Source organism: Rhinoraja longicauda, chromosome 40, assembly GCF_053455715.1.
Source record: "Rhinoraja longicauda isolate Sanriku21f chromosome 40, sRhiLon1.1, whole genome shotgun sequence".
NCBI lineage: Eukaryota > Metazoa > Chordata > Chondrichthyes > Rajiformes > Arhynchobatidae > Rhinoraja > Rhinoraja longicauda.
This window is the reverse complement of record NC_135992.1, coordinates 10720713-10733002: the sequence shown is the minus strand read 5'-3', so window position 1 is coordinate 10733002 and position 12290 is coordinate 10720713. Positions and strand designations below refer to the sequence as shown.

General features: G+C 45.9%; 1 protein-coding gene across 1 annotated transcript in view; it reads right to left on the bottom strand.

Annotated features, from left to right (window-relative positions):
• The window catches only part of LOC144611529 (tetraspanin-4-like), a 75198-nt gene extending 62930 nt beyond the window's left edge, over nt 1-12268 (bottom strand). Inside the window, exon 1 of the mRNA XM_078430669.1 lies at nt 10870-12268. The gene's annotated coding sequence lies outside the window, so the exon portion shown is untranslated. The remainder of the gene's footprint in view (nt 1-10869) is intronic.
• Nucleotides 12269-12290: the final 22 nt, after the last annotated feature.

The following is a 12290-nucleotide window of genomic DNA, read 5'->3' as shown; positions in this document are numbered from 1 at the left end:
GGAAAACATACACACAGGAGAAAAGCACTGTGGCACTGCAATAGTTCAAGAAGGCAGATCGCTAATCTGCTCGGGGAATGGGTGATAAATGATATGCAGTCCATGTCTCATCTATATACTAAAACTCTCGTTTGTTTGTTTGTTTGTTCCTGAACTACAGCCAAAACGGTACACGATAGCGCGACAATTTTAGGCCCACCTTACTCACCGTCGTCCCTTTGGTGCTAATGGAAGAAGTTCCATTGAAATCTGTGTTATATTTTTCAAGTTATTCACATTTTAAAGTTTAAATCTATCTCCTAGGGAGGGAGGGGGTGGAGGGAGGATGAGGGGGATGGAGTGGGGGTGAGGGGGAAGGCGGTGGAGGGAGGGGGAGAGGGGAGGGGATGAGAGTGGGGGAGGGTGCTGCACCAATGTGGGAGAGGTTTGGGCCCAACGGATCCACTCAGTCGAGTAAATTGATAAAAACATGTTTTGGTGATGTCTAGGGAATTATTGGCTACAATACAGCCAATATTAATCCCGCTGAGCCACTGAAATCCTGCCTTTGATTCCCTTTACCTTCAGTGTACTGACTAAGGTCAGTATTGGTTTATTGGAAGCTTTGTCCAAGAGACCATGTTAACACATGAGTCCATGAGAGAAAAACAAATTCTTATGTGAGGCCATTACTTGGGTGGGGGAGGGCACAGTGTGGTGGAGATTGCTCACAGTGAGTGCCACTTGTCCATGAAGCTAAAAGCCATCAGTTCCAGTTCCACCCTAGGGCCAGGAACACTACAGAATTAATGCTGCTTTGTCAGAGCTGAAAACATTTAGATGTGACATTATTTCCTTTAATGCGCTCAGCTGCAAATCTAAAGGTAATATTGGAAAAGAGCATTTGAAAACAGAAAAACTGCAGGTGCTAGAAATGTGAACTAAAAACTAAATTTGCCTTCTCAGGTCAGACGACGTCAATGGAAAAAGAAACAATTAATATTTTAAATCACAAATGCTGTCTGACCTGCTATTTCCAGTATTTTCTGTTTTTAGTTTTGCAGAGCTCGGGAGTTATCCCTTGTATTCTGGCCAATGTCTGTATGGACTTCATCAAAACAAGTTGTTATTAACTCATAAAATGTGGACTGCAGTCTGAGCCATTTATGACAAGACATTCCCTGAGCAGATTAGCGAGCTGCCTTCTTGGACCATTGCGGTCTTATAGGTCGAAGGTACTCCCACAGCACAGGAAAAATGCCTTCTATTTTTTTTGCTGCCTTCGCGGAATTTGCTGCCTTCGCAGAACGTCGACATGCTCTCTCAGGCCAACGTCCCAAAGCGGAGGTTACACATAGCCAGCTGTGGTGGGCAGACAATGTCACTCACGTGCGAGGCACCAGATTCCTGGAGAATACGCTCTATACAGAGAAAGACACAAAGTGCTGGAGTAACTCAGCAGGTCAGGCAGCATCACTGGAGAACATGGATAGGTGATGTTTCGGGTCGGGACCCTTCCTCAGACTGATAGTTTCTCCAGCATCGCCCCTCACGAGGCCTCAGGCCTTCCTGCACTGACCACTGCCTGATGGGCTTGTGGTCAAAGATGTTTTACTGCAGAGACATTTCTACAAAGGACAGGTAGTTCGGCAAGGTGCAATGGAATGAAACATTACGTGGCAATGAGGCCAGGTCTATCCTTAACAACACAACCCTCTTTGTGGACTGGATTCGAGAAGGCCTGGTAGAAGAAGTTTAGAAAACAAATTGTTTTTAAATTTGGAATTAATCTTTTGAATGTCAAACATCTGCAGTTAGACCTGGAGAAATAAATAGATACAGATGTTTCTAAATGGAGATTATGTGGATCAGATTTTAATGATTCTATTTTTTTACTTGGTGCAGGGGCTGACTGCTGCTTGTTAAACCCTAAATCTGTGTCTAAAGCTAGGTAATAAAGTGAACATTCTCCCTCTGCTGCCTGCGAGATTATTCGGGAAAAAAAAAGACTGATGTACCGGCCTTTTGGCACAGAATAGCATTACATTGAGAAATCCAATCCAATTCACGGAAACTAATGCAGGAATCTGAAGGATTGCCTGAAGCAAACAAACTACTGCTATAAATATTGCAAGGGGAATGTGACGTCTACAGAAATGATGAAATAAATGGGTGAGGCAAAGATGGAATTGGAAAAAAAGCACAGCCATGAATGTAAATCACAACAGCTGTAGACACATCTGTATCTAGATATTTCGGCAGATTTTCCGCGCATTAGCGACAAGAAAGTTACAGCCAATTTGAGCATATTTATATGGAGCACAGACAGTTCGGGTCCCCAATTGCAAAATGTAAAGAATATTCATAGTGACGACAGCAGAAATAAGCAGTTACAACTGTGAATAGATTAGGTCTCTTTTCTCTAGATAAGAGATGATCTGATAGAGCTCTTTAAAATGAGAAATTCTACAATTTCTAATGATTGAGAATGATCAACCATGATCACATTGAATGGCGGTGCTGGCTCGAATGGCCTACTCCTGCACCTATTGTCTAGAAATTGATGAACAAAAGTTGATTTTCTTCACAAATACATTTGCTGGAGCTTTTGAATTGCTATCCAATTAAGTAAAAAAGATTTTCGCCCTTCACGTCGAATCTGAAGAAGGGTCCCAACCCAAAACGTCACCCATTCCTTCTCTCCAGAGATGCTGCCTGACCCGCTGAGTTACCCCAGCGTTTTGTGACTAAACCAGAATCTGCAGTTCCTTCCTACACAAATTATTTTTGAAACGCAGTTGCTATTGCATCATAGAAAACAACTTGAGACAATTTGCACACAGCAAGATTACTTGTAAAACAGCAGGACATTGGGAATAACACCCTTTGCATTACCTATTCTTCTTCAGTAGTCCCTTGGGGTCGTTTTATACCGACCAAAGATTGTTGTTGGGTCTTCAGTTCAACATTTTATCAGGAAGATGGCACTTCCAACTGTGCACCACTCCCTCCACACCTCACTGGAACATTAGGCAAAGATGCAGTCTAGAAATAAAGAGCCATAAAAAAGAAATAGAAACAAAAACGCAAAAATACGCTAACTACTGGAGTAACTCAGCGGGTCAGGTAGCATCTTTGGAAGAAAAGGAAAGATGACGTTTCGTTTCAAGACCGAAGAAAGCTCCTGACCCAAAACATCACCTATCTTTTTCCTCCAGAGATACTTCCTAACCCACTGAGTTACTGCAGCACTTTGTGTCTATATACCGATAAAAATAAGCTGGCTGCCAACCGAAGAGAAGCTTAATTAATCAGAATATGATAAAGATGCCTGGAAATTACATTAATATATTTTGACAGAGTTAAAACACTGTTGTGTAGTACCCTAATGCTGTTTGCGAATGTTCCTTAAATGACAAGATAAAGTCCACGGAAGACTATCGTTGGATTGCCTTGCATGACGCAAGCTATTCAGGCTTCAGGGCAGTGTATTCGATAGATCTGCTACAAGTTCTTGAAGCTGTCAGCATTGAGCTTCACGTTTCTCTGCAGTGTGGACTAAGCAATCTTCCACCTCGTGGGTAGTGGATGGATACTACGATGATGGGAAGATTATGGGAGAATGATCCCAGGGCATGCTCCGAGGGCCTTGGAAGATTGGTTGAGATTATCGCCTGCAGGAGCTATGTTCTTCATGCGAGGAGATTCTCGAACGTTAAAGCCAGGTGGTCTTAGCAGGATGTTGAAGTGAGTTTTTTCCACAAACATTATGATGTTTTGGGTCAGAATCCTTCTTCACACGCACAAGGAAGGAAAGTGCTGGGTAGAGCAATCAAGGAGGAATGAAACGAAGAATTAGATGAAGAATGGTGGGAGGGAGCTCATGTGGAACATAAACATCAGCACAGATGTGTTAAATTATTGGCCCTGTTTCTGAGTTAAATCTGTACACTGTGAATGGTTCGATTGTAATGTCATAAGTGAAAGGAGCAGAATTAGGCCATTCGGCCCATCAAGTCTACTCTGCCATTCAATCATGGACCATCTATCTCTCCTTCCTAACCCCATTCTCCTGCCTTCTCCCCATAACCCCCGACACCCGTATCATATCATGTCTTTCCGCTGACTGGTTAGCAATGCAACAAAAGTTTTTCACTGTCCCTCGGTACACGTGACACTAAACTAAACTAAACTAAACTAATACATTCTGCATAAGGTCTGTGTTAAACGTTGGAGTGGGTTTTGAATTCATAAACTGCTGACTGCGAGACTGGTGTGATTCCATTTGAGCCTTGGTTTATACTTGATTGCAACAACACAGCAATGTGAATGTCATGGAGTCATTGAGTCACAGAGCAGGGAAACATTTTTTTTTAATCAAAAAATACTTTATTCCAGAAATAAATATTTACAAAACATTTTCTTTTCAAAACTCCATCCGACATTCCCAGAGGTTATACATTCAATACAGCTACAGAATCCCTTCTCTTATATGGAGGGGCGTCTCCACCACACTCTGTTCCCCATGTCCAGCAGCGGAAGGACCCTAGACTGTGGTCCTCCCCCACAGGGCCTTGGCATTGGCTGCACCGAGCTCCAGTGCATCCCTCAGCACGTACTCCTGCAGTCCGCAGCGGGCCAGTCGGCAACATTCCCCGACGGACAGCTCGCTCCGCTGGGGGTCAACAAAGCTCGGGCAGACCAAAGAGCATCTTTCACCGAGTTGATGACCTTCCAGCAGCACTCGATGTCAGTCTCTGAATGCGTCCCTGGGAACAGTCCGTAGATCACGGAGTCCTCTGTGACGGAGCTGCTCGGAGTAAATCATGACAGGGACCCCTGCAAACCTCTCCCGACACTCTGTGAAGAGGTGGGCAACCATCTCCTCTCCATAGCAGCCGTCCCGAGGGCAGCGTGCGCTGGTAGTGAGGTTCCGGCGGTGCAGGAAGGATCTGACTGGGAGGGCTCCCCTCACCGCCAGCCAAGCCAGGTCTTGGTGCTTGTTGGTGAGTTCTGGCGATGAGGCATTTTGCCAGACAAGCTGGGCAGTCTGCTCTGGGAACCACGCCACAGGGTCCATGGAGTCATTCCCCTGCAGTGCCTGCAGGACCTTCCGTGCTGACCACTGCCCGATGGACTTGTGGTCAAAGGTGTTGGTCCGGAAGAACCTTTCCACGAGCGACAGATGGTGCGGCAATGTCCAGCTGACATTGCGTGGCATCTGCGCCAGGCCCATCCTTCGCAACACCGGGAACAGGTAGAACCTCAGCAGGTAGTGGCCCTTGGCTTGGCTCTACGCTCCGCCTGATGCAGCCACACACGAAGGTGGCCATCAGGATGAGGGCGACATTGGGCACGCTTTTACCCCCGTTGTCTGCCGACTTGTGCATTGTGGCTCGGCACACCCGGTCCATCGTCAACCCCCAGATGAAGCAGAAGACGGCCCGGGTGATTCCCGTGGCGTATGAGGGAGGGACGGGCCACACTTGCGCCAAGTACAGCAGCCCCGAGAGCACCTCACACCTGATGACCAGATTTTTCCCTGTGAAGGAGAGGGAGCGCTGCTTCCACAGCTCCAGCTTCTTCCCCACCTTCCCCACACGCCTCAGCCTTCCTGAACCAGATGCCCAGCACCTTCAAGAGGTCAGGCTTGATGGTGAAGGGGATGGAAGATTGGTCAGGCCAGTTGCCAAAGAGCATGGCCTCGCTCTTCCTGCTCGCTCGCTCTTGGCCGACTCAAACTGGTCGCAGACGCTAATCAGTCTGCGGACCGATCCTGGATCCCATTGTCCATGTACAGGGAGGCCTTGACCTGAGTGCCCCCACTGCCTGGAAACATGCCCTTCAGCCTAACCTGATCATGCCGACCAGGGTGTCATGACAACTCCGTGTGTGATTATCTTGTGTGCCCAAGAGGTTCTGTTGAGCTAAGATATGTTGACTGTCATTGATCCACTTGATTTATTGCAACGTTGTTGACTTTAAGCTGCCTCCTTAGTTCCGGGAAAAATATGAATATATAATATACACCAGTATTGCCATAAATACATTTCCCTTCACCTCGATGACATGAGTTTAGGATAGCCAGTCCCTTCGGTGTGGTTTCAAAAGAACATAAGCAGATGGAATGTATCTAGTACTTTTTCTGAACTTCGTGTACTGTGGCTGTCGCAATGCAGGGGTAGAGAGCAGGTATTTCGAAACACAGCTTACTGGAGATAGCTGATAGACAGAAAAACAGGATGGCAATTCACCGGAACAGCTTGCTACTGGTTCGAGCGACCTTTTCAGCTTTGTGCTTTGAAGTAGGACTCCCACTGGCAGGCATTCAAGATCAGCTGATACGAATCACAAGTGCGGCTGGTGAATTAGCTTATCAACCGGCCTTCAGACATACGCGTGGGATCAGAGGTTTGCAAAAGAAGCATTTAGAAATGGAACAGCCTTGCTCAATCCAGCGACTGCTGTGCAAATTAGGGGATAGAGTATATGAAGAGTTGGATTCAACACATATGTTTCATTGCTCATTCTAAAAACCTAATAAACTTAAAGTACAGATGCAGGCTTCAGTGATTTTGCTAATACGTGGTGTGTTAAGCAGTGAAAGAAAGAAGAATTTATAAATTACAGATGATCCCCACATTATGGATGTTCAGCTAGTAGAAATCTCCTCTAAAAGAATTCACAAATCTCTACCCGATATAGAGCAAAAATTCACTCTTACAGAATTTATGTGAGAAAAATTAAATAAATAATCACAATGTTTTAAATTACACCTCGTGTTTCTGGAAGCACATGGAAATGGCATGGTTTATGGTACAGAAAATATAGTTATGGACCGTTTTTTTATCAATGCGACCCCCCTTCCTTCCCTCCCGCCCCCCCCCTCTCACACGAGGGTTACCTGTACAAAGCTATTTTCACAAATTTAAAGAACCCCAAAGTGCTTCTCATTCAACAAAATTATTTTGAAATGGTGTTGAGTTACTGTAATGTAGTATTATAGTAATACTAGAATACCCTACTGATGGCAGCAAGTTCTGTTTTAATGAAGAAATAAGGAATTGCAAATGGTTGAGTGAATTGCAAGATACAGCATGGAAACAGGCCCTTCAGCACACTATTAAAAGTATTTTTGAAATCTAAATATACCACTGGTTCCCCTTTGTTCACTCTTACATACTCAAAGAACTCTAGCAAATTTATCAAACATGATGTCCCTTTCATAAAACCACATTGTTTGAATATATTATTGTTTTCTGAAGGTCCTGTTATTTCGTCCTCAGTCTGTTGAGTAATTATTGGAATCTAGCCAAGTTACAAGGAAGACATACAGGTCAAATGAAATCTCTGGAACTGAAATTGCTACAGTTTCTTCAGTAATTCAATTAACTTCAAAGTAATAAATACAAAGAGGCATTCACTTGATTAAATAATCTAGCATATGAAAGAAGATAATCACTGCCCCTAACATGCAGAACACAGAGCCTTGGGAACATCAGGTTGCTTAACAGATTGTTTACAGCTGATGCGTATTGCAATAAGGTCATATGTGATAGGAGAAGAATTAGGCCATTCGGCCCATCAAGTCTACTCCACCATTCAATCATGGCTGATCTATCCCTCCATCCTAATCCCATTCTCCTGCCTTCTCCCCATAACGACACCCGTACTAATCAAGAATCCATCTATCTTGGCCTTAAAAATGTCCATTGACTTGGCAAAGAATTCCACAGATTCACCATTCTCTGACTAAAGAAATTCCTCCTCATCTTCTTACAAAAGGAACGCCCTTTAATTCTGAGGCTGTGACCTCTAGTCCTGGACTCTCCCACTATCTCCACATCCACTCTATCCAAGCCTTTCACTATTCCGTACTCACAATGCTGTAAGACCTTTCTCGGAAAACACCCGATTGCTCAAATTCACAGAAAAGTTACACTAAGTATGACTGCAAGCATTAAAAAAAATCTAGAAATCTGAAATAAAAGTTTAAAAAATGCTGGAAACACTTCAGCAGGTCAGCAGCAGTTGTGGAAAGAAAAGTAGAATGAATGAATTGGGTTGAAGTTCCCTCATCAGAACTGTTTTTATTTTAATATAAGGCCACCCGGGCTCATCCAAAAATATCCATCTCAGGATTTTTTTAAACAATTGCTCATCTTTTGGAGTGTTGCAAGGATAGGCTTTTCTGTAAAGAACTTCTCTATTTCAGAATTAAAAGGATTGGACTATAATGATGGTTTAAATTCATCATAATCTAAACCTTTTAGTTCTTAGAAGTGCTTTGAGAGATGGATGTTATGAGGTGGCAAGAATAGCCTTCTACTGCCACAAATAAAAATAGCTCTAATGAAAGGAGTTGGAAGCTGATACATCAATTTCAGACTAAAATTTAAAGAGTTAACTTAGTAAAGTTATTGGTAAAAGAATCTGATGGTCTGGAGAAATTGCAACAACCCGTCAAAATATTCTAGGGAAAATTGAATCTACATAAAGGAGCAAAATGCAAAATACTGGAGAAATTCAGTGGGTCAGACAACATCTGTGGAAAGAATGAATTAGGCAATATTTGGGGCTGGTATCATTCTTCAGATTCAACCCCGTGCATTCACTCCATATATGCCAAATGACTTGCTGACTTCCTCCAGCACTTTTGCGTTTTACCACAAGATTCCTGCATCTGCAGTTCCTTGCGTCTCCAATCAAGAGAGATTCCATTTCACTCCCTACAAATGCTGCCTGACCGGCTGAGTATTATGTGCATTTTTTCTTCAAATGCTATGTCCTGATATGATGCTGCAGTGGTATTGGTTTATCATTGTTAGGGGCACCAAGGGGCAATGAAACACTTTGTGTACGAAGGAACTGCAGATGCTGCTTTCCACCGAAGGTAGACACAATAAATACTGGAGTAACTCAGCTAGTCAGGCAGCGTCTCTGGAGAAAAGGAACAAATGTCGTTTCGGGTCGAGACCCATCTTCAGTCAATGAAACACTTTTGTTTTCCATGTTACCAGGCATATCATACTGTATTATTATTTTATAACAATTACAATCACTATTGTTTATTGCAGTATTATTGTTTAGTTGCACTCTTATTGTTTATTTAATTTTTTGTTTGTTTTTTTATATTCTGAACTCTATTGTTGTTTATAATGGGGTTTATAAAGTATCATATCATATCATATATATACAGCCGGAAACAGGCCTTTTCGGCCCACCAAGTCCGTGCCGCCCAGCGATCCCCGCACATTAACACTATCCTACACCCACTAGGGACAATTTTTACCTTTACCCAGCCAATTAACCTACATACCTGTACGTCTTTGGAGTGTGGGAGGAAACCGAAGATCTCGGAGAAAACCCACGCAGGTCACGGGGAGAACGTACAAACTTCTTACAGTGCAGCACCCGTAGTCAGGATCGAACCTGAGTCTCCGGCGCTGCATTCGCTGTAAAGCAGCAACAGTATTACGCTTACATATCTGTTCTGCTGCTGCAAGTAAGAATTTCATTGTTCGGATGTGCTCTCGGCGGATATGGAACGTCGCGGGCTACCTTAAGACCTGGAGACTAAAACTGAGTATGGCAAAAACCACCACAATGGCCTTTCACCTGAACAACAAAGAAGCTCAACGCCAGCTAACCGTCACCCTCAATGGGTCACCCCTACCCTACAACCCATTTCCTACATACCTCGGGGTGAAACTAGATCGGCAGCTGACCTACAAGCAACACCTTGAAGCTCTCCGTGCTAAAGTCTTGGCACGGAACAACCTCCTGCATTGCTTGGCCGGATCGTCATGGGGCGCCAGGACATCTACTCTTCGAACCAGTGCTCTTGCACTCGTGTACAGTGCCGCTGAGTACGCTGCCCCAGCATGGTGCTGCAGCGCCCATACCAGCAAACTAGACGCCACCCTCAACGACACCATGCGGATCATCACTAGCTGCCTACTCCCTACTCCGACGGATCTCCTGCCGGTGCTCGCAGGTATCGCACCCACCAAGCTTCGCAGAGAGTTCTTCACTCATAGGCTGGTGTGCAAGGCCCCATCGGATGCCAAGCATCCTTTGCACCTCCTCGCCCAGGATTCACAGCAACTGGGACCTCAACGCCAGTCATCTCGTCACCCTTTCTCCATTCATGCAGCGACCCTCTGTGGCTCCGGTTTCAACATACTAGGAGCATGGAGAACCAGCTGGGAACAGACATCGTGATCTCCTCAATTCACTGTCGCACCAAACACCACAGCCCCACCCGGCTTGGACATGCCCCGCAAAGAGTGGGTCGCCCTGAACCGGCTCCGCACAGGGGTCGGCCGGTACAATGCCAACATGCATCGTTGGGGGTTGCGTTCATCAGCAGCCTGCGTGTGTGGAGCAGACCAGCAAACAGCGCGGCACTTCATTTTCGACTGCACTGTCCTCCGTCCCCCTGGTGGAGGGGTAGACCTCACGGCCCTCGACAACAGCACATTGCACTGGCTACAGCGCCTGGAGGGCGTTACATAATTTCTGCTGCCTCAAATGCAAAAGAAGATTGTTCAAAACATATGACATTAAAACACTCTTGACTCTGTTGACTACGAAGACACAAAATGTTGGAGTAACTCATCAGTAAGGGAGACGTTCTTGATTAGTACGGGTGTCAGGGGTTATGGGGGTTGAAGGCAGGAGAATGGGGTTAGGTGGGAGAGATAGATCAGCCACAATTGAATGGCGGAGTAGACTTGATGAGCCAAATGGCCTAATTCTGCTCCTATTATTTATGACATGACCTTATTAGTACATCAGGGAGTGCAAAATAGAAAATAACAATTGTGCAGAATACTGTGTTAAAGCTGCAGAGAAAGTGTAGATAAAATATAAATAAGGTGCAAGTACCTTATTGCGACTTTTGCATTTTTTCTTTTACAAGTGACTGAACACTGCGGTCATGGTGGTGCAGCGGTAGAGTTGCTGCCTTACAGCGAATGCAGCGCCGGAGACCCAGGTTCGATCCCGACTGCGGGTGCTGTCTGTACGGAGTTTGTACGTTCTCCCCATGACCGCGTGGGTTTTCTCTGGGATCTTCGGTTTCCTCCCACTCTCTCCAAAGACGTACAGGGTTTGTAGGTTAATTGGCTTGGTAAATGTTTTTTAAAAATTGTCCTTAGTGGATGTAGGATAGTGTTAAAAAATTGTCCCTAGTGGGTGTAGGATTCTTCCAGTATAGTTGCTGGTGGACTCTTCGAAAGTGATGACCACAAGATACAATGTGTAGGAAAAAAAGCTGCAGATGCTGGTTTAAATCGAAGGTAGACACAAAATGCTGGATAAAGTCTGAAGAAGGGTCTCAACCCCAAACGTCACCCATTCCTTCTCTCCCGAGATGCTGCCTGATCCGGTGAGTTATTTCAGCATTTTGTGTCTAACCACAAGATACAAGATACAAGAACACGTAGGGGGACATCGGAGTGGTGGTGAGTGTGGAAGAGGGAGCTGAGTGCTGGGTCCTGTTGCTGGGGGCTGGGTGCTGGTACTGGTGCTGGTACTGGTGCTGGTACTGGTGCTGGGTCCTGGTGCTGGGTCCTGGTGCTGGGTCCTGTTGCTGGGTGCTGGTACTGGAAGTGGTGCTGGGTACTGGGTCCTGTTGCTAGGGCTGCGGCTGGTGTTGGTGCTGAGTGCTGGTGCTTGGTACTGGTGCTGGGTCCTGGTGCTGGGTCCTGTTGCTGGGGGCTGGGTGCTGGTACTAGTGCTGGGTATTGGTGCTGGGTCCTGTTGCTGGGTGCTGGTACTGGAAGTGGTGCTGGGTACTGGGTCCTGTTGCTAGGGCTGCGGCTGGTGTTGGTGCTGAGTGCTGGTGCTTGGTACTGGTGCTGGGTGCTAGGGGCTGGCTGCTGAGGGCTGGTTCTGAATGCTGGTGTTAGTCCTGGTTGCTGATGTTGGGGGCTGCTGCTGGGTGCTGAGGGCTGGATGGTGGGTTGTGGTGGTGCTGAATGCTGGTGCTGAGTGCTGGGTCCTGTTGCTGGTGCTGGTGCTGGCTCCTGTTGCTGGGGCTGCTGTTGGTGTTGAGTGTTGGTGCTGAGTGCTGGTGCTGGGGTTGATGCTGAGGGCTGGTGTTGGTGCTGGTGCCGAGGGCTGGATGTTGGGTTGTGGTGATGCTGAGGGCTGATGTTGGTGTTGAGTGTTAGTGCTGAATGCTGGTGCTCGTGGCTGGGTGCTGAGGGCTGGTGTTGGGGCTGGTGCTGAATGCTGGTGTTAGTGCTGGGTGCTGATGTTGGGGGCTGCTGCTGGGTGCTGAGGGCTGGATGTTGGGTGGTGAT